This window comes from Hemitrygon akajei, unplaced genomic scaffold, assembly GCF_048418815.1.
Source record: "Hemitrygon akajei unplaced genomic scaffold, sHemAka1.3 Scf000187, whole genome shotgun sequence".
Lineage (NCBI taxonomy): Eukaryota > Metazoa > Chordata > Chondrichthyes > Myliobatiformes > Dasyatidae > Hemitrygon > Hemitrygon akajei.
Window position 1 is genome coordinate 162,392 of NW_027332073.1, and position 23,052 is coordinate 185,443.

The following is a 23,052-nucleotide window of genomic DNA, read 5'->3' on the forward strand; positions in this document are numbered from 1 at the left end:
TGAGAGTTAACACAGGCACACATGAAGGATGTGTGCTCACTCGACTGTTGTACAATCTGTCATGTTTGTATATCTAAACTTAGCTACAAGATCTGTGATATATTCGCATGTTCTGAAGAAAGTTTTATTGTTAGAATCTCAGCTGACGGCGGAAATTGCAAAATCTTGCGAAATTTCACGGACGTACATGTATGTGTAAGTCACGTGAGCCCCTTCCGCGCTCCCATTTTACCGCAGGTCTGCCTTGTTTCCGAGGTTCCGCCCCCAGCTCTGATGACATAAATTACAGTCCTGACTTTCCTTCAGTTCTGTGTTGAAGCGGGTCGGCGGTGGCGGCGGATTGTCTGTAGGATCCGGATTAGGAGACGACCATCACTCCCAGAGTCGGGAATCCGGGGAAGGGTTGACTGTCCAGGCGTGAAAACAAGTTCTCATCGGTGAGTACTGAGGCTGGTCCCGAGTGTGGACGTCTGATGTAAGGTAATGTACCCAGTTAACTTCCCCGATCTGGCGGCCTCTCTGCGCTTGCTGGACAGAACCTGCCGGGGTCGGTCTGTGTTGTGGGACCTTCACAACATACCGACTGAGATGAGCCGCCGCTCAGCCCCTCTTGCCCTGGTCCTAGGAGCGTGATGGGGTGGTGATACCGAGACTGCACTCCTCCATTGAGGTTTATCCCGGGAACTTTACCTTCGTCACCCAGTCCCGCATCGGATCCAAACTTCACCTGGATCGATAGCCGGTGTCTACAATTGCTTTACATTATTCCAGGGCACGGGAAGCGGCCCTTCCCCCTGTTGTGTTCTTGCAGACAGAGAAGGTTAAACCGAGTAATCGCACCTTCGGGACACTGCTCCATCAGTCTGAGTAGATACATCTTTCGCCCGTTCAGACAAGGCAGAGAGATCCAGATCTCTCACGGCCTCTCGTTTTGGGTGGCCATCGTTGTGTTTATTTTTGTTGAATCCATGCCACTGTTCCGACTTGCTGAAGCGCAGCCAATGTTTCCGGTTTTATAACCCCAATAAATGCAACAAATAAGCCTTTTCCAGTGATCTGGGTTTCTCAAACTTGTACAGCACATTACAACAGCACATTGAGGTGATAACATATTGTTACAAATCCTTATGGTTACAGAGAGAGGGCAGTGAACATCGAGTTAGACTGGGAGATCAAGAGTCCAACTTATCACCGGGAAACATTCAATGTGCTTACAACAGCAGCCTGAACGGTTTCCTGGAGCCTGGTGCTGTGTGTTTTCAATGTTTTTTTTTTAAATCTTCGATCCGGCTGAGAAGAGAGAATAGCGAGGGTTTTGAGGATCTTTGATGCTGCCTGCTTTATTGATGCAATGGGAAGTGCAGTCACAGTCCAGGGAGGGGAGTCTGGTTTCTGTCATGTCCTCAGCTGTGCCCACATTTCCCTGCAGTTCCTTGCAGTCAAGGGTAGAGCGGTAGACTTATGAAGGCGTTATGTATCCGGATGGGATACTTTCTATGGCGCTTTGATAAGGTTTGGGGAGGGGCAATGTGCCTAAGCCAAAGTCATTGTTGTTTGATCTAGGCTTGTCATTTTAGAATCTTTTTCTAACGTTTTATTCAGTCCCCGTGTATTGCTGAATGACCACCAGTGACTGTCCTTGATCCCTCACCCACATGGTTCCATCTCCTCATTCACTCACATCTCGTGCAACCTCTCTCCAGCCCCAGTGTACCCACCTCAATGATGTACAGTATATCAGTAAAGTTTCCTGTAACATTTGACATCATTGTGAAGTATTATCCTGCACTGAGTTTTCCCAGGAATTGTTTATTTTTGTTAGTAGAACTACCAGAGGTTTAGTTGAATGCAACACCTGGTGAGGTAAGAGTTACAAGCTACGAGCCCAGGGTGTGGCAGGAAAGATTCCAGCATGTATAGAGCAGTAGTTGGTGATGGAATGTATACCTGCTTGTATACATTTTTTTTATAACAATTTACTTGATTGTATCTGCGGAAATTTTGTAAAATGAATGGGAACTTCGATGAGACATAAAGTATGCTGCGGAGTTTGACAGGGACGTGGACTAAATAGTTCCTGTTTTGTGAGGATCTGAAACCAAGCACCGCCAGCTGAAGACAGCCGAGATGTTTTTCTCTCTCCCTCTCCGGGTCTAGTGTGTCATGGTAATCACCGTCCTCAATATTCAGCAGAAGGAGAGTCTTTCATTTAATATTGTAATCCTGCAGTGTAGTGATACACAAATGAGTGAGATGTTACAGGTGAGAGGCAGGATTGATGCGCCGAGATCACAGTCTGATCTGGGTTGGTCACAGTGAATGCAAGATGCCAATGAAATTAAATATCCGCGGATAAAATCCAATGAATTGTTATTTTTTTAAAAAAACTGTACTGTATATAAGCATGTCTCCCCTGTTTTATGTAACACCACAAGTCAAGATCACAACAGATTCCTCATAGAAAAACTCGCAGGGGCAGATATCTGTCTGGTAAACCTTCCTCTGGTTTCCCACCTACCCACTCACATCTGACAGAAGGGAAACAACACTGCAGACGGTGATCCACAACAGATCTCACCAACCGTCTATATAATGGAAACATCAACTCCTTACACCGCCTCCCCCCACGACCACCCCCCGCCCGGCTGTAATCTCCAGTGTGGGTGTTTCCATACTTTTGTCCACCAACCGAAATGCCGTTTAGGATGGACAGATAGTATCAATCCCGCCAGTGAAGGAATAAACAAAGCGAATCCTCAGTTCCCTCGGTCGGGGATCGGTAAAGCCCCGAGTATGGACGGATCGGTCTTCCTGTTACTGCAAGCAGTAGCCCGCGGACAGTTCCGAGATGCGGGGAACTCGCAGCTCCCGAGTCTTTGCTGATGATTCGGAGCCGGGTTGAAAGTGCGGCTTTTCCGATAACACTGTCAACTGCCCCGGTTTCCCGCGGGAAATACACAGGAAGTCGATGCATTCAATTAGACGAAAGGAATTATTAATTCACTTAAAAGCGATTCGCTACAGTTCTAATGTCGATCAACGTTATCAATTCCATTCGTGTTCATAAAAGTGGCTGACTGCCTTTGTGATGTTTATATATCAGTATATACTGCTTCTGACCGTGTACCGCGGCTCCAGGTTCTGTTACCACCCTGTCCCAGTGAGGCTGTGTTACGGGTTCTGTAAGTAATGAACACACGCTGGTTAATGCTCAGTCAGCTCCTGGTGATAATCATTAACTAAAATCACAGCTTTATCAGTGGGTCACTCCGTGACCTGTTCCTTAGCACAGGGTACGTTCTGTCTCCAAACAAACATCACCATGGAGATGAAATGTGATCTCAGTGATTTTGAGAGTGGAATGTTTGTCGTTGCCAGACGGTGCAGTTTGAATATCGCAGGAACTGCTGAACCCCTGGGATTGTCAAGTTTAACAGTCTCAGTTTATGGAGAATTATGCTGTGATTAAAATCAGGTAGCGGCAATTCTGAGAGATAAAAATCGTCTTGGTAATGAGAGAGATCGGTGGGTAAAGGCGGACTGATTCAATCTGCCAGGAAGACGACAGTAACTCAAATAATCACGAACTACTGCACTGTGCAGAGAGGCATCACTGGACGCGAAACATGTCGAACATTGGACTGAATGAGCAACGGCAGTAGAAGACCATGGATATACAATCAGAGGCCGTATTATTAGGTACCGGAGGAGCATAACAGTGCACATCGATATTTGTTATCAGCAATGAGATTTAACTCATAAAGTTTAATTTTTAATATCACTGACACATACTTGTTGTCTTTGCTAAAATAGCACACTCACTCCTGCAAAAAAATCAGACGGATCCGCAAAGCCACTCAATGTTAAAGACAGTATTGAAATGGTAGAAATGTCATAAGGGGACATGGAATGGACCCAAATGCAGGACGCAGGCACTGAAGTACTAGGGGCAGGACAGGGACAACTAAAGGATAGAACAAGTTGGGGTGACCGTGGCGTGAGGATCGTGGCATTCAAAGGTGAATCTGGGGTTCAGAGATAGCTCAGGCAAGGCAGGAGGATCCTGAGGATTCAGGCAAGGCAGGATCTTGGGGTTCATGGCAAGGCAGGATCTTGGGGTTCATGGCAAGGCAGAGTCCTCCGCCAGGTAACGGCAATCTGACCTGACCTACCCGACGGAGGCGAGGGGTAAGTAAGGGGCAGAGACCTTTGGACGGGCCGGATGACTCATTGGCACTGCCGCCTCCCAGGCGTGAACACAGAGGCCTGGGCAAGACGAGATAAACTGGGCAGGTGCGGGGTACCACCCGTCTGGACCGAGGGGTAGGAAAGTGGCAGAGCCCTCCGCCAGGTAACGGCAATCTGGCCTGGCTTACTCGACGGAGGCAAGGGATAGGAAGGGGACGAAGTCCAGGGTGACTCCGAGACTGACTCACAGAACTAGTTGATTACCGGTGGGTACTCCAAGCCGGGGCGAACTGGAACGAAGACCAGGCGATCGGCACCAGCAGGACAAATATGACGCACGGGTCAGCACAGGGAAAACAGGGCGACCAGCGCAACACAGGACGAGGAGGTCAAAACGGGATGGACAGTCGGACAGCGCGAGCAAGGCAAACCGAACGGAACCGCGGGACGATCACCTACCAGGGAAGCAGAACAAATCAGATTCAGATCAGGACGACCCCCAACTAGACACAGTCTCAGAGCCCCTTATATCCACCTACCAGCCGATGGGCAACAGGTGCGCCTCCTTGAGTCCAAACAAGCCAGAATGATCCACAGGTGTGACTAATTAGCTCAAGGGTGAAAGGAGGGACGGCTACAAGACCCGGAGTCAGGAGTCCGCGGACCAGATCAAGACCCGGAATAGGGGCTCCGGACCGGACCATAACAAGAAACACTAGAAAACCTGCCGTCACAAGTGGGCGTATTAACTCATCGTAACGTTGCCCACCCAGTACAGTCTCTGTGTTTACTCTGTGCTGAGCTCCTGATTCTGTTACCAGCGAATCCGAGTACCGGAGTTCCATGGGACCAAACAGTAAGTGAACACAATCAGAGTAATGTTCAGTTGACAACACACACATAAGCCTGCACGTCACACTCATCAGCACGTAACTCCACACCCTGCTCCACAGCGCAAGAACTAAACGACACAAAAACTCCTTCGAACCAATGGTTCTGATGTGCTGTTCGATCCAGGCTTAATTTTGCACCTCAGTAGACGGTGACAAAGATTACATACAGTATCTCACGACAAATCGATCTGCTCCAGGGAGCAACCGCGACCCGCATCCTGGTTCAGATCGGGTGGTGTCATCGCATGAAATTATTCTTTACTTTGGGACCAATTTACTTCAGTGACAGCTGAGGGCAGAAATCGCTGTGGGCTTGTAGGAAAGATACAGTCAGGATGGGACTTCTGAACTCTGGTGAAAAGTTATGATTTTGAAATAATCTTTTCTTTTGAACACAGGACATTCCCTTTCGCCAGATTTAACTGTGCCCCGGCAACCTGGAACAGCACTGATCTCAGAGACAACTTCATACTGCAATCTTAAATATTTGTCCACAATTGGACCATTACACTGAAGGGCAACAACTATGTGGAGATTGCAAACTGGAGATAACCACGTCCAAAAGAATACAACATATTTCACCATCAGATTAGTGCTCACTTACTGGAAATAAATAACCTTATCAATCAGATGACTTTCCTGACTAAAAGCTCTATTTAAGTTACTCCCGTCGGTGTGTTACCCCGCTATCACCTTTACTTTACAAATACCTGAGCTGTTTAAAGAAGAAGAAGTACTGGCACTATTAAGGAATATAAAAGTGGATAAGTCTCCGGGACCTGACAGGATATCTGCTAGGACCTTGAGGGAAGTTAGTGTAGAAATAGCAGGGGCTCTGACAGAAATATTTCAAATGTCATTAGAAATTGGGATGGTGCCGGAGGATTGGCATATTGCTCATGTGGCTCCATTGTTTAAAAAGGGTTCTAAGCATAAACATAGCAATTATAGACCTGTCTGTTTGACGTCAGTGGTGGGTAAATTAATGGAACATACTCTTAGAAATGGTATATATAATTATCTGTGTAGACAGGGTCTGATTAGGAACAGTCAACATGGATTTGTGCGTGGAAGGTCATGTTTGACAAATCTTGTTGAATTTTTTGAAGAGATTACGAGGAAAGTTGACGAAGGTAAAGCAGTGGATGTTGTCTATATGGAGTTCAGTAAGGCCTTTGCCAGGGTTCCACACGGTTGGTTAGTTAGGAAGGTTCAACCGTTAGGTATTAATATTGAAGTAGTAAAATTGATTCGACAGTGGCTGGATGGGAGATGCCAGAGAGTAGTGGTGGATAACTGTTTGTCACGTTGGAAGCCGGTGACTAGTGGTGCGCCTCAGGGATCTGTACTGGGACCAGTGTTGTTTGTCATATACATTAATGATCTGGATGATGGGGTGGTAAATTGGAATAATAAGTATGCTGATGATACTAAGATAGGTGTCGTTGTGGATAATGAAGCAGGTTTTCAAAGCTTACAGAGAGATTTAGGCCATTTAGAAGAGTAGACTGAAAGATGGCAGATGGAGTTTAATGCTGATAAGTGTCAGGGGCTACATTTTGGTAGAACTATTCATAATAAGACAATCATGTTAAATGGTAGGGCATTGAGGAATGCAGTAGAACAGAGTGATCTGGGAATAATGGTACATAGTTCCCTGAAGGTGGAATCTCGTGGATAGGGTGGTGAAGAAAGCTTTTGGTATGCTGGCTTTTATAAATAAGAGCATTGAGTATACGACTTGGGGTGTAATGTTAAAATTGTACAAGGCATTGCTGAGGCCAAATTTGGAGTATTGCGTACAGTTCTGGTCGCCGATTTATAGGAAAGAGGTCAACAAAATAGAGAGAGTACAGAGAAGATTTACTAGAATGTTACCTGGGTTTCAGCACCTAAGTAACAGAGAAAGGTTGAACAAGTTAGATCTTTATTCTTTGGAGCGTAGAAGGTTGAGGCGGGACTTGATAGAGGTATTTAAAATTATGAGGGGGATAGATAGAGTTGACGTGGATAGGCTTTTTTTCCATTGAGAGTAGGGGAGATTCAAACAACAGGACATGAGTTGAGAGACAGAGAGTAAAAGTTTAGGGGTAACACGAAGGGGAACTTCTTTACTCGGAGAGTAGTAGCTGTGTGGAACAAGGTTCCAGTAGAAGTGGTAGAGGCAGGTTCGATATTGTTATTTTTTAAAAATTGGATAGGTATATGGAGAGGAAAGGAATGGAGGGTTCTGGGCTGAGAGCAGGTCGGTGGGACTACGTGAGAGTAAGCATTCGACACGGACTAGAAGGGCTGAGATGGCCTGTTTCCGTGCTGTAATTGTTATATGGTTATTTGTGAGGTGATGGACATTCAAATGAAGTAGAACTTATACAATGAATGGCAAGGCGCTGACAAGTCAGTTCACTGAAAGGCAGGATGGTGAAAAAAATCGTTTAGCATGCTAGCCTTCATCAGTTATGGTGTACAGTTCAGGAGCGGCGAATTATTTGCAGTTACATAATTTGTTGTTGAGACCACTTTTGGAATATTATCTACAATTTTGGTTACCCTGTTATAGGAAAGACTCTGCCAAGTTGGAGAGGGTGCAGAAGAGATTTAGGAGGATGTTTCTTTGGACTACAGGGCCTGGATTACACAGAGGTTAGCCAGGCTGGACCTTTATTCCTTGGAGAATGACAGGTGACCTCAGAAGTCTAAAATCATAAGGGGTATTGATAAGGTGGATTGTCATTATTGGAGAGTTGGAGAGTCCAAAATGAGAGGTCACAGATAGAAGAGAGGAGGGAAAAAATTGAAAAGAGACCAATGGGTTAACATCAGTACACAGAGGATTGTGAATACCTGGAAGAAGCTACCAGAGGAAGTGGTTGAAGTGGGTTCCACTGCCACATTTAACAGGCATTTGGACGGGTACATGGAAGGGTGAGGCTTGGAGAGTTATGGACCAAACTAGACAACTGGGACTAGCAGGGAGGATGCTGTGGTTGGTATGGACCAGTTGAGCCGAAGGGCCTGTTTAGATCGCATTACTCTAGGATTCCATAATTCTAAAGTGACACAAGTTGCATCCCTGTGCAAATAGTTTTACTTGTACACATCGTTCTGCTATCAGTCACTGGTGTCTTTCCACGGCTCCTGGCATCCAAGGTTTTACTCATACACATTGTGGATCATGCTATCTATCTGCCTTGTTCTGCTATCAGTTACTTGTGCTTTCTCTGGGCTCCTGGATTACAAGGTTCACTGCTCTTCATGAAGCGTAAATTCCTGCCATAGGTGATGCTGGTGCCGTTTTCCTTCAATAGATATGGGCCTGCGATGGCTTCGCTGTCTTGTCACAATTGCTTACTACTGAATGTCTGGGTGGAATCAGCCTTGCCATTGGGACTAGTTATGCCTTAGTTGTAGCCTTTCATAAAGTGGCTTGACCAATGGATGGCAGGGTGGGTGGGCCACTGCTAATTTAACTTTGAATACAATTCTCTGGTTAAAATAGAAGCAAAAAGCCAAGGTCCTTGAGTATACTTCTCTTTGTTTCTCCTATTGTAGGCATACATAGACCAGGTTGAAATGCCCTGAAAATCAGATGCTTTCAGTAGCTGTACTAACACGTTACCTTCCCTGCACTGCCATATATTCAGTTACTAATCAATGGTCAATAATAGATCATCTTCCATAGTATCAATAACCTGTGAACTTAAACTGAATGTTGACCGAGATGGGGCCTTCCTCTTTAGAGCAAAGGGGGAGGAGATGTGATTTGATAGAGGCGTATAAGTTGATAAGATGCATAGATAGAGTGGACAGCCAGCAACATTTTCCCAGAGCAGAAATGACTAATAAGATGGGGCATAATGTTAAGGTGATTAGAGAAAAGTTTAGGGGATTGTCAGAAGTAGTAATTTTTAAAAGAAAATGGTGGGTGTATGGAATGCACAGCCTGGGTGGTGATAAGGGTCGATGCATTACTGAGATTTAAGAGGCTTCCAGATAGACACATGGATGAAATTAAAAAATGGAGAGCTATTTGAGAGAGTAGGGATACATTGATCTTGGAGCAGATTAAAAGGTTGGTGCAACATCATGGGCCAAAATGCCTGCATTGTGCTATATTGCTCTATGTCTGGCCCAGCTCAGTTTAAGCCCCGAGAGGAGTGATGAAAGCTGTGAAGCGAGGTGGAATAAAGCCTTTGGAATAATATATCTTTAATGCACCGAAAGAAACTATACGATTTTCAGTTTAGTGACAGATGGTATCCTATAGGTAGATTTGTTTTTCTGCTGGGATGGAATGCTTCAGGTCAATTAAACTTTCTGTAGGGCCTTGCCTATTCCTTACCTCACCACCATTTTGAGGTTAATATTACAAAGCATTAGTGAACCTCATTACAGTTTAAACTTCTCATTCTTCTCAAGCATCATGTAAATGTAAAGTTTTCTTTCAATTAATCCATATTTTTTCTCTATTTCAGGTGAAAGATGAGAAGACATCAGCAATTCTATGTGAAAGTAGTGCTGGGTGTTTTGATTACTCTGGGATTGTTCTTCATGTTCTGGGATAATAACAAACGTCGAGAGACTGATGATGTTGCAGAAACTGTTCATCGCAAAGATCTGTCCAAGGTTGTTACTGCTGATGCAACTGAATCAGTGCTCAAGTCAAAGTGCCACGCGAACAGGACATTGCTGCACCTGTCCTCATTTCATCAAGAGAAAGAGCACATAAAAAACTTCTTGATGTATAAACACTGTCGAGAATTTGACATGATTCAAAATGTCCCAGACAAATGTGGTGGTCGAGAAGGATCTCAGAATGTCTTCCTGCTCCTGGTGATCAAATCTCACCCTTTCCACCAGGATCGGCGGGAAATGGTAAGGAAGACCTGGGGCAGAGAACGCGAATTCAATGGGGTCCTAATTAAGAGAGTCTTTATCTCTGGTGTCTCTCCTGACCAAAAAGAAAGTAGGAAATTGAATCAGCTGTTAGCCATGGAAAACAGAGAACACAGAGATGTCCTACAATGGGATTTCTTGGATACCTTTTTCAACCTCACCCTCAAACAATACAAGTTGCTGCAGTGGGTCAGTGAATTTTGCCCCAGTGCTAAGTTCATCTTCAATGGAGATGATGATGGTTTTGCCAACACCGATAACATGGTTGATTACTTGCTAGGCATGAAGGTTCACCAACACCTGTTTGTGGGCCATCTCATTTATGGGGTTGGGCCCATTCGCCAGACGTGGAGCAAGTATTGTGTGCCAGAAATAGTGACCACCATCAACTCGTACCCACCATACGTTGGTGGAGGGGGGATACTTATGTCTGTGTATACAGCTCACATCATTTACCACATAGCCCAAGACCTTGAACTATTCCCCATTGATGATGTATTTTTGGGGATGTGTCTGGCCAAGGCTGGACTAGCCCCACGCTCCCATAGCGGATTCAGAACAGCTGGACTCAGGGTTCCTTCAACCCAAGATGACTCTTTCAATCCTTGCTATTACCGTGAGTTGCTGCTAGTGCACCGTTTTCGGCCTTTCGAAATGCTATTGATGTGGGATGCGGTGCATAATGCTAATCTGAAGTGTGCTCGTGCTCCCCAGAAGTCTGCACCCACGAAAAGGACCACATGAGTCATGAGAGAATGTAGCAACTGTTGGAATGTAATGCAGTTTGTAAACATGTGTTAATCAGTTGTTTATGAAATGTAAGAAGGTTAATTCCTAAATTATATTGGCGGATACATTAATTCATAGGGTTGGTGCCTTCCTACATTCCACAAATGTTTGAAAAGCTGTCAGGTGTCATCACTCAGCCTAATTCTTACTGCACCCATAATGACATTACAATATTGACAGGAGCATCACAATTTAAGTCAATTGTAAAGTTATTCCAAGTGAGCAGTCCTTGTTGCATTGCGTGCAGATGGGTTCAGCATGTTCACTTGGGGCATTTGTATAATAAGCCACCAATAAAATTTTTAGTAACAGTTATATCTGTGTATTTTTTCTTGCCGTTTCTTACATGTCCCTTGCAAAATATGAAAGAGACAAATGTGTTTCTTGAACTGGAACTGTGAGGACAACAAAGAATCTAGATCTAAAATTGTCTCAGGGTTGGAGGAATAGAGAAACTTATGGTCATCACTTCTGTACTCAAATGTCAGCCTGCATTGTGTCTGTGTAACTACATATCAAATAGAAACACACACGCAGGAGATGGCTTTAACTGGAGTATTCACATTGCAGAGAGGGAAAGAGATCAATGAACATGTGGGGACAACAGATCAGTATGCATACATAGACGGCAGTCCATACGTAGTGCGAAGGGGAGTGGCATCAGATTTGGCAGGTGTCTTGTCTAAGACAATGTACTCGGTTGCCAGTGTCATGTTGCTGTCATTGACACGGTCATCACTGAGAGGTACTTCCGGTAGCTTTGACTAGTGGCCAACCTGGACATCGGAGATCTGGAGAGGAGGGAACTTCAATAAGGCTCATTGTCCGAGGGGCAGCTCACGGCAGTGCAATAGAGCAATCGGTGACCAATCAACTAGTGGCCAATCGGCATTTGGGATTGATTAGTAAGAGTAAATTAATGGACGGTTGGACAAACCCAGTGGCCGTCTTCTGAGTAGAAACATAGAAAACCTACAGCACAATATGGGCCCCTCGGCCCACAGAGCTGTGCCGAACATGTCCCTACCTTAGACCTACCTAGGCTTTACCCATAGCCCTCTTTTACTAAGCTCCATGTAACCATCCAGGAGTCTCTTTAAAGACCGTATCGTTTCCGCCTCCACCACCGCCGCCGGCAGCCCATTCCACGCACTCGCCTCTCTCTGTGTAAAAAGAAACTAGCCCTGACATCTCCTCTGTACTTAATTCCAAGCACCTTAAACTATGCCCTCTCATGCCAGCCATTTCAGCCCTGGGGAAAGCCTCTGACTGTCCACACGATTAATGCCTCTCATTATCTTGTACACCTCTATCAGGCGACCTCTCATCCTCCATCACTCCAAGGAGAAGAAGGCCGAGTTCCCTCAACCTATTCTCATAAGGCATGCTCCCCAATTCAGACAACATCCTTGTAAATCTCCTCTGCACCCTTTCTATGGTTTCCATGTCCTTTCTGTAGTGAGGCAATTATAACTGAGCACAGTACTCCAAGTGGGATCCGACCAGGGTCTTATATAGCTGCAACATTGCCTCTCAGCTCTTAAACTCAATCCCACAATTGGAGAAGGCCAATGCACTATATGCCATCTTAACCACAGAGTCAACCTGTGTAGCAGCTTTGTGTGTTCTGTGGACTCGGACCCCAAGATCCCTCTGACCCTCCGCACTGCCAAAGGTTTTGCCTTTAATGCCATAATCTGCCATTATAGTGTAGGGACTGCGGTCTGCAGTCAGGTACTCAGGATCACTCAGCATAATGTTGCACGAACATTATTAGCAAAACACTCCGACACAAGACGGGTTTCATTTTGTTACAGACACAAATGCCAGTTTGGTACTACAAGTAAACTGCATTTCCACATTGGTGGAGAAGTGTGCTGACACCCCTCGCTATCTGTAAAAACTGTGACGAGATGCTAAGGTGTATTCAATATGGACTGTGCCTTTAAAAAGAGAGAGAGTTGGTGTACAGCGATTCAGAGAGAGAGAGAGAGAGAGAGAGGGCACCGAGCAGCTCGTGAGTCGCCATGGTTACGGAAGGGCGGGGCTATATAATGGACAGCTGGCGCTCAGCATGTTTGGGATATAGACAAGGTCAGCTGGCTTTTCAGACAGACACACAGACACACGGAAGACACAAACAGAAATACAGAAGAAATAGACACTGGATGAACTTTCAGTGCCCACGAAAGGGTGGGTTTTGATCGCAGTGTGGGAAAGGGGTGACCAGTGGAATGTTATCCGTGTGTTTAACCTTTGATAGCTTTACTGCGTGAAGGCGGTACTCCTTTGTGTGATCACAAAACTTTAACAGGACTTCGGAAGGCAACGGAAAGATCGACGACATCAGCTTACTTGGAAAACAAATCACCTCTCTCTCTCACTCTCTCTCTCTCTCTCTCTCTCTCTCTCTCTCTCTCTCTCTCTCTCTCTCTCTCTCTCTCTCTCTCTCATTTCTACTCAACTTAATATCACGAATTGAACTGACGTCATCCCTATACCATCGTAAGACTGTATCATTTACCACCTAAGCTGAAGAAGTTTGGGGTTTTATATTTACACACTTACATTTGCATAAACTCTGCTAACCTGTTTGATTTATTTGGTTTTATATTACGAGATTACGTGGATACTGATCAGTAGTGTTTTGTTTGTAACAATACCAGACTCCAGGTGTGTTCCATTTATGCTGATTCTTTTAACCCGTTAGGGGGTACGTAACAAAACCGTTCCAACCCCTACATCACACCGCATTTCTGTAAACGCCTTCCACCCCTACAGCATAAGGCATCTCTGCAAAACCTCCATCATCCACCTCTGTGCATACAGACGACAGCAGACCCGAGAAAGATACCGTCGTGTCAGATTGCATGGCTCATAAAACACTGTTGGCCAAAAGAAACTACAGACTGATCAAGGGCAGGGAAGCAGATAAACCAGTTCTCTCTGTTTCCCCCCATTTTGTGGACTATGAATTGATTCTTGCATTGGAATAATTTAATCAGAGGAACTGAATGTGGACACAGGGAGATTCAGGTAATGATCTGCTAAACCTGAGACCGTTCTCAAACAAGTCGCCATTTGTTATGAGAAGGGTGTGGACTCTGAACTGATTCCTGACTCTGGGACAATCTAATCAGAGCAATAAACCTGAGACCATGCTCAGAGGAGCAGCTACTTGTTATGTGAAATGCCAGACATATCAAAGAAGCAATCTGTAGTCTCGTTAGACTCTGTCTGGGTTGCCTCATTTAACTGGTTTGGACCAGTCAGGGTGTAAAGATACGAATACACAAGGCTGGGGTGGGCAGACACAGGTACAATATGTTGGTTGTAGCTCTGCACAATGATCAGTTACCAGGTGACCCAGGTAGGTCAGGTGACCTTGAGCCAGTGGTTTGGAGATCCAATGGTTCAATTGATGAGGAACAGTATAAGATTCCGGAGCTTCATACATGCAGGGCTGATAACTCTCCAGCGGCCAGAGACCAACCATTGCCGAAAAGTAGGACCACACGGACACGTGGAGATCGGGAACATGAGGATCGGAAGATGATGAGAGGCATTGATCGTGTGGATAGTCAGAGGCTTTTTCCCAGGGCTGAAATGGTTGCCACAAGAGGACACATGTTGAAGGTGCTTGGGAGTCGGTAGAGAGGAGATGTCAGGGTAAGTTTGTTCACTCAGAGAGGGGCGAGTGCATGGAATAGGCTGCCGGCAACAATGGTGGAGGCGGATACGATTGGGTCTTTTTAAGAGACTTTTGGATAGGTACATGGAGGTTAAAAACATAGAGGTCTATAGGTAAGCCGAGGCATTTCCCAAGTAGGGACATGTTCGGCACAAGTTTGTGGGCCGAAGGCCCTGTATTGTGCTGTAGATTTTCTATGTTTTCTATGTTTCTATGGAATGCCTTGCCAGCGTAGACTCTTTTCCCGGGTAATACCTTTTCTCTTCATTGATTGTTCATGGAGTGTCAGGGTTTCCAGTAGGGTGCACACAGGAAGATAGTGTGTAAATCTACGTGCTTTTAGCAGAAATAATAAAAGATACTTGTTGGAAAATACAGATTCTCTGTATCTCACTGATCATTGTTACAAGGGATGATTCTTGTCACAGTGGCGTCCATCATTAACATTGCCCACTAACAGGACGTCACCTCTACAAAGTGTTACAATCGGGAATTAGATACATAAACCTGAAAGCTCAGGTACAGCGATTCAGGAACAGCTTTTTCCCCGCTGCCACCTGTATCTCAGTTTTGTTTTCTCTATATTTATTTCTCCTGTATTTCATTGTACTGCTACCGAAATGTTAACAATTTCACGACGTATGTCTGTGATATTAAATCTGTTCTGATTCTTTAAATGCACCTTTGAAACCTTTGATTCTGATTCAGATGCAGGGGGGATGTGTTAGTTCGAACTTCCATTCGTTGAAAGCCTATCAGAACCTCGTGTACTGTGCTGTAATATTCTATGTTCTGTGCTCGATCGAGTAACCGTATCTTGCTACAGTTAAGTAAGTCGATTAATTATTTAAAGCTATAACGCCTTGCTTTTCCAGACTACTTTCAATGCGTCAGTTAATAAAGTGCAGGAGAATATAAAAAACAATAGGGCATAAATATCAGTATCGACCGCTGGATGATCTCGATAGCTTTGCTTGGAAAGGACTCGCCAAGTATTATGCAATGAGGAATTGCCCTCGGTGTTCAGACTACGCTGGTCATGGGGTATAAAGGGAAGTATCTGGACAAACAGGAACATTAGCGATAGTCAGTATGGGCCAGTGCGTAGAAGGTCACGTCTAACCAATCTCACAGTGCTTTACGAGGTAGTTACCAGGAATGGGGTGGAAGGCAAGACAGTGGATGCCGTCTAACAGGGACTTCAGCCAGGAATTTCTCAAGATTCAGTATGGGAGGATGCTCGGGAAGGTACAGTCGCTTGGCTTTCACAATGAGGAAGTAAATTGGATTCGCCATTGAGTACGTTGGGGAAGCTAGAGTGTGGTAATGGATGGTTGTCTCTCTGACTGCGGACCTGTGATAAGCGGAGTGTCCCAGGGATCGTTGTTGTGCCCGTTGTTATTCGTAATTTATATCAACGATATGGATATTAATGTCGTAAACTTTGGCGATGTATAATTTGCCGATGAGAACAACATTACGGGTGTAGTCGACAGCGAGGAAGAGTACCGGAGCATGAAGCGGGATCTGGACCAGCTGGAGAGATGGGCTGAAAATATCCGATCGGATTTAACGCAGACAAGTGTTAGATGTTGCACTTTGGGCGGACCAGCCAGGGTTGGTCTGACACAATGAGAAATAAGGCACTGGGGAGTACGATAGAACAAACGAATCTGGGAATGCAGATCCATAATTCAATGAAAGTTGCGGAGCAGTTAGACAGGTTCGTAAAAACAGCGTTTCGCATATTGGTCTTCATAGAGCAAAGTACTGAGTACAGGAGTTGGAATGTGACGTTGATGCTAATTACGACTTTATTGAGGCCTAATTTGGAAAAATAATGTGTACGATTTTGCTCAACTACCGGTTATTGCCCGGACTGGGCGTTTTGAATAAGAAGGAAAGATTACATATGTTAGCACTTTATTCCCGAGCGTGTAGGGGTCTGAGGGGAGATTTGATAGAGGTATACAACAACATAAGGGGGATGGCGAGTGTAAATGCAAGCAGGCTTTCTCTACTGCTTTTGGGCAAATACAACTAGAGATCTGGGCGAATGGTGAAATGTGAAATATTTAAAGGAAACATGAGGGAAAACGTCTTCACTCAGACAGTGCTGCCAAGGCAAAGAGCAATTGAGATTTCGATGTCAACGTTTAAGAGATGATTGGATAAGTACTGGAATATGGATGGCCACGGTCCAGGTGAGGTCGATGGGAGCAGGCAGTTTAAATAATTCCTCATTAACTGGACGGGCTGAAGACCTGTGCAGTGGTTTCCTATGGCTGTTTGACTGTATATCTGGGTTAGAACTTCAGTGTCTCACAACACCGACCAATCTAGAAAGTCGATGATACTGTTCTATCCCTCTGTCCTTGCACACACTGAAGCATGGAGACTGAGTTAATGGATGGTTACAGCAGAAGAAGATGGAATCTTTGGAAATTGTTTATTCTGTATTCTCCAATTGCCTGCGATGGTTTTGAAGGAAGACAAGTGTGAGCCCGGATATTTGATTTTGCCTTCGCTGCGTTTTTAGTTTGTGTAGTTTTGTGTGTTTCATTTATTATTGATTTCAGAGGGAGACACGGATTCTACACCGGCCATGTGGATTCAGGGTTAAATGGATCGAAATATGAGCGTATCAACAGATACATTAAAACCACAATTTAGAGGTAAATTGGCATTTGGATAAATTGGTGAGTACTTGAACTGGGAATTTGGAATTGGTATTTTGGAAGAATTGTTCTTTTAATGATCAGCAGAAACTGCTGCAGAACAGTTTGTAATGCTGGTTTTAAGTTATAGGGTTCCACTGGAAAAGATGCTTTGAAGTCATTGTAGCATCTGCCCTATAATATGTAAATTACAGGTCAGTTTCGATAAAGTGGCAGTGCAGTCAATAGCTCAGCGATTTGCTTCCGTCGTCAGCCCTAACTCCATAAATGATCCTGCTGCTGCTGGGTGGTCAGATTAAATCCGTTATTTCCCTCAGCCCTGTTTCTCGGAGCACTCTAATTGCTGACTCCAAATATAGTTATGAAGTGTGCCGAAATTTCAACCCTCCTTGCGGAACACGGCTGCCCTCTGTCTTCCAGCCGGAATGCACTCTAATCATCTGCCTTCTGTTAGTAAGCCAATTCTGAACCAAACAGTCACGTTTCCCTGGATCCGTTGCCTGACTTTCTGACTGAATCTACTGTGCGGAACTGTTCAAACGCCTGACCAAAATTAATACATCCACATCGACTGTTCTGATTCTTCTGTTTCTTTTTATTTTCACTCTTTCAAATAATTCAATCTGACTCATAAAGGACAACGTAACATGTTGACTCTCCGTAGCCAGACTACGTTTCTCCAAATACTTATAAATTCCCTCTACAATAATCGTCTCCAACAGTTTACCCACTACTGACGTAAGACCCGGTCTACAATTCAAAGGAGTATCGTTAATATTTATCTACAACAAATGAATACCATTTGGCACATTCCAGTCATCTGGTTTCGTGGACAGTAAAGACAGAAATATCCTGTCCAAAAGCTTACCAATCCCTTCACTTGCTTTCCCAAATTACATAGAACATAGAATAGTACAGCACATTACAGGCCCTTCGGCCCGCAATGTTGTGCCGACCCTCATACCCTGCCTTCCATATAATCCCCCAACTTAAATCCCTCCATATACCTGTCTAGTAGTCTCTTAAATTTCACCAGTGTATCTGCCTTCACCACTGACTCAGACAGTGCATTCCACGCACCAACCACTCTCTGAGTAAAACACCTTCCTCTAATATCCCCCTTGCCACCCCTTACCTTAAAGCCATGTCCTCTTGTACTGAGCAGTGGTGCCCTGGGGAAGAGGCTTAATATCTTGTACACTTCTATCATGTCTCCTCTCATCCTCCTTCTCTCCAAAGAGTGAAGCCCTAGCTCCCTTAATCTCTGATCATAATCCATACTCTCTAAACCTGGCAGCATCCTGGTAAATCTCCTGGAGTATATCCCTTCCGACACCAGGGAATCGTCTATCATAATATTTTCCAAGTTTCCAGCGCTTCCTCTTTCTTAGCGTCGGCATGTTCGAGTATATCTGCCTTTTGACGCTGTGTTCACATTGATCAATTTATTCAGTAAGGAGCCTCACTGCCTCCTTTGACTCCAGACACGTTACCTCGGTTTTCTCTGATCTACCCACACTCTTTCCAGACTCCTCCTGTTCTTCACAGTGCAACTCGCCAAGGCCTTCTCAACTCCCCTTCTACCTCTTCTAAGTCCGTTGTTAAGTTCTTTCCTGTCTACCTTGTGACTCGAGACAGCCTTACCTGATCCTTTCTTCCTGTTCTGTAAGTATTGTTCTTTCTTCCTCTTGACGTGTTGTTCCAACTTTCTTGTCTCCCAGGGTTATTTTACACTGTCATCCTTTCCCTGCGTCACTGAGACAAGCCTATACTGAACCCCGTGTAAGTGATCCCTAAACAATCCCCACAAATGTCCTGCGCATTTCCTTGATTCCATCATTTCCCAATTTACCTTCTCAAGTTCCTGCCAGGTAGCGCCATGCATCGCTGACCCTCCCATGCACTCTTGTCCTATTCCTGTGCAAGGTGAATGGAGGGGAATTTTGCCCTATCGTCTGAAATTTTGACCAACGGAGAGATCTGTCACCCGATCCGTTTCCTTTTCTAATATTAGATCCGGTATGGACTGTTCGCTAGTCCTCCTTTCTTCATATAGTGACATGAATCCTTCCTGACACAACTGAGAAATTATGCCATACCGAAACCTCTTACCCTGGGGAGGTTCCAAAGAACGTTGGAGATGTTTCATTTCCCCGTGTCAACAACATGGTACATGTCCAAATTCCGTTTCCCTCACTGTTCACGTCGCGTATTTTTTCTAAATCTCGTTGGAGGCTGGACAGAATACTACAAATGGGTTGATTCATGTTTCTGTGTTCGTCTCACAGTCCATTAACAAACGTACGCTCCACGTTGTCCTCCCTTTCTGTATCTGCGATCCAGTCCCTGGTTTCCAATCGTGTGCTTTACTTGTCACTGGCCATTTTCAAACATCTAAAACCCGGAAAGCCCTGAAGCCATCCCTGTCCTTATGACAGTGGAGTGTCTGTGATAGTTTGGAACATACTTCTGTGATACTTCAACCAATGTAACAATCACGCCAGCCGCATCGAACGTTTGCATTGCCACCTACCTGAACTGCATGAAACAAGCAATCTTCCGCCAATTATGCAATTTCCGGATGACCAGGCATATGATTGTTTGAATTAATGACATATTTGCCAAACCTGATCATCCAAAAGGGCTTTATTTGAAAACTCCGCTGAATTGTCATTAGACGCAGGCGTTATCTACACAGACAGCCATTTAAGGTAAACGCATACTTCATTCCATTCCTCAGCTCCTCTCTGAATTTCCTCTGTGTCAGTGTATAGATACAAGTATTGGTGCACATGCTGAGAATCTGCAACATGAACCCAAATTGCTGTAGGATATATACCGGGGAACTCAAATATCTGTCCTCGTAAAAATAGTTTTGTGTTTGCCATTTCAGGGAATGAGCTACATAGGGCATCCAAAATAATATGAAATTAGCTGATATAGAAAACAACAAAATCATCGATTTTCTGCGTTTTTCCACCTCGGCATCTTTCTGATTGTCGCTGCTGTGCCGAAGCTTTCTGCGGACTCTATTTGCCACAACGATATGTCTTACGGTTAACCCGTTAAACACCAGGATTAATCCGATTGGTAACAATGGTGTTAAAATACTGCCCAGTAATTGGTATCCTCTCCACTCGGGTGAAGTAGCGTATTCATATGTGGCGGTGCACCACCATGGCTTGTTGTCAATGATGACGTAAGGTTCAAGGGCAAAGTAAAACGGGACACCTGTCCCGCAACTCACTATACCCACGGTCACTATAACCACCGTTGCTGTTCTCTCGGTGCAGTATCGCTCCCGCAGCTTTCGGCAACATATTGCGATGAAGCGATCGAAGGTAAAACTGACCGTGAACCAAACAGAACAGTCCGTCGCTACCATCCCGAATGCAAGCGTCAGAGCGCATACAGGAGTGATGAGCAGGGATCTGGAATAAATGTAGATATTGTTGGTCTGTTCCACTAAAGCAACAACGATAACCATCATCAGATCCGCTATTGCCATACCAACCAGGTAACGGGTGATGTATTTGGAGAGTCCGCATTTTCCCCGAGATAGGATCACAATCGCCGTTAAATTAACTGCAATAAATTTGAAAAAAACCATTAGAAATATGAATAGAATAAATGTAGATATTGTTGGTCTGTTCCACTAAAGCAACAACGATAATCACCATCAGAACCGCAGTTACCAATCCAACCAGGTAACGGGTGATGCATTTTCCCCGAGAGATGATCACAATCACCGTTAAATAAACTGCAAAAAAATAATTTGAAAAAGAAATAGAAATCTGGTCAGCAACAACTCTCTCTGAATGCACCCATTCTTCCAATGCAATGCAGAGTAGGGTTTGTTTGGAAAGGGAAAGCGGAAATTCAGTGTGTACGGTCTCAGTAGCTGCACTCTGGCTGGAGGACAATGACGCATTGGAATGGTAGTGGATTGGCGAAACTCCGACAGTTGACAGCGAGGAAATGAACTCCACGATTGAAGTACTGGTGAGTCGTCGATCTCCCCAGTAACCGACACCATTTCCATTATTAGAGGAAAAAGTGCTGACAGGTTTGTTTGTAGCGATGACAAAGTGGAATGAAGGAGATATATGCAAGAGTTCTCATTTCCTTATTTGCAGAAGAACAGATCAACGTGTCGAAAATAGACTGGAACGTCATTTGAATAAGCTACCATGTTGCTATAATGTCGAATTGTCTGCACTGATAGAGACTCGGACCTGGAAAAGCAGAGACCTGCGTCACTTCATAAAGCCTAGCGACGTGAAATTATGAAACATTGACAATATTGGCACCGACTTAATTGACAAAGAAAAATTTGCGATCGAAGTATGGAAAATGTACATAAAACAATCAGAACTCTGAACCCTCCACTCTGGAAACGTTTCAGCCAATGGTAGCATCTGTGCTTAGTAAGAGCGCAGATACCGCAGCTGAGAAGCAGCAGATTAACGACGGCACCATACATAAAGTAACCAGCTCCGGTATCTTACCGGGGACACCAATCGCTACAAGTGTGGGATAGAAAATGGCTGCGATGTAGTAAATCGCTGGATATCCCATATTCCGTCAGAAGCAGCGTTCAGTTGTACGGAACGTTTCAGCTGCTCAGATGGACCAGTGATCGGTTTAGCAGACTTTTATTGAGGAGAGAGGAATTCCACTGAGGCAATTAACGTAGTTGTCACGTCAGAGACATTAGTGACAACCAACTGCACAAACACTTACGTTAAACTATTTTTACTCACTGTCCCCGTGTCATTAATATGACTCCTCAAGGGATATTGCAATCTATTTACTTTAAAACAAAATATGATGTGAATTTTGCATGTTATTTTTCATGATACATGGCTTCAGCTATTTAAATAGGATAGTTTTATATCTATGTAGCCTTCAAAGTAGGCATTCATCTTGAAGTCGATTTATTTTGTAAAATTTGACGGAGCACATTCGCTTCTGAAATTGAGGGAAGAAGTTTGTTCTGGCAGGTGAAATGGAGAACACTTCTTTATTAAAGGGGAACATTCGTTCATCCTTTTCTTTCGTTTGTTCCAGTCATTCCGGGCGGTGTGAGTGGTGGAGTAAACAATGACATCTGACATGTATTACAATAACACTGCACTTATATTCCTCCAAACAATTTAAAAGATCCACAGCGATATTCCAGAGACCTGTGGTCAAAAAGGGAACGAGTCCTCGGGAAATTAGCGGCGGTTGTGAACAATTTGAAGAACAATGTCTTCCAACGTAGTCATCGGCCGTTTGGCGGGACCCTGACCTCTTCCAGTGAATGACTTGAACACCCCATACCCGTGACCTGCGATGCAGTCGATTTAAATGTAAAGATATTCTCAAACTAGCCACAATTCTACGAGTATTTCGCCATCCTTTCTCAGTTTGAACAAAAGTAACAAGTAAAATCTGTGAACATTCCGCAGGGTTTCAGGCTATATTTGCCACGAAGTTGTCTGTCTTTCTCCTGATTTGCTTTCAGGTATATTGTCTTTCATACAAACATAGAAAAAGGAAAACGCACAGTACAGTATAGGCCCTTTGGCCCATAATGTTGTGCCGAACATGCCCGTACCTTAGAAATTACTAGGGTTAGCCATAGCTCTCTATTTTTCTAAGCTCAAAGTACCTATCCAAAAGTCTCTTAAAAGACCCTATCGTATCTGCTTCCAATACAGTTGCTGGCAGCCCATTCCACGCACTCACCACTCTCTGCATAGAAAACTTACCCCTGACGTTTCATCTGTACCTACTCCCAAGTACCTTAATCCTGTATCCTCTTGTGGCAATCATTTCCGCCGTGCGAAAAAGCCTCTGACTATCCACACGATCAATGCCTGACATCACCCTGTACACCTCTATCAGGTCATCTCTCATCCTCCGTCGCTCC

General features: G+C 44.5%; 1 pseudogene; it reads left to right on the forward strand.

Moving 5' to 3' along the window:
* The first annotated feature begins 323 nt into the window (after positions 1–323).
* On the forward strand, positions 324–11,013 carry LOC140724324 (N-acetyllactosaminide beta-1,3-N-acetylglucosaminyltransferase 3 pseudogene; annotated as a pseudogene).
* Positions 11,014–23,052: the final 12,039 nt, after the last annotated feature.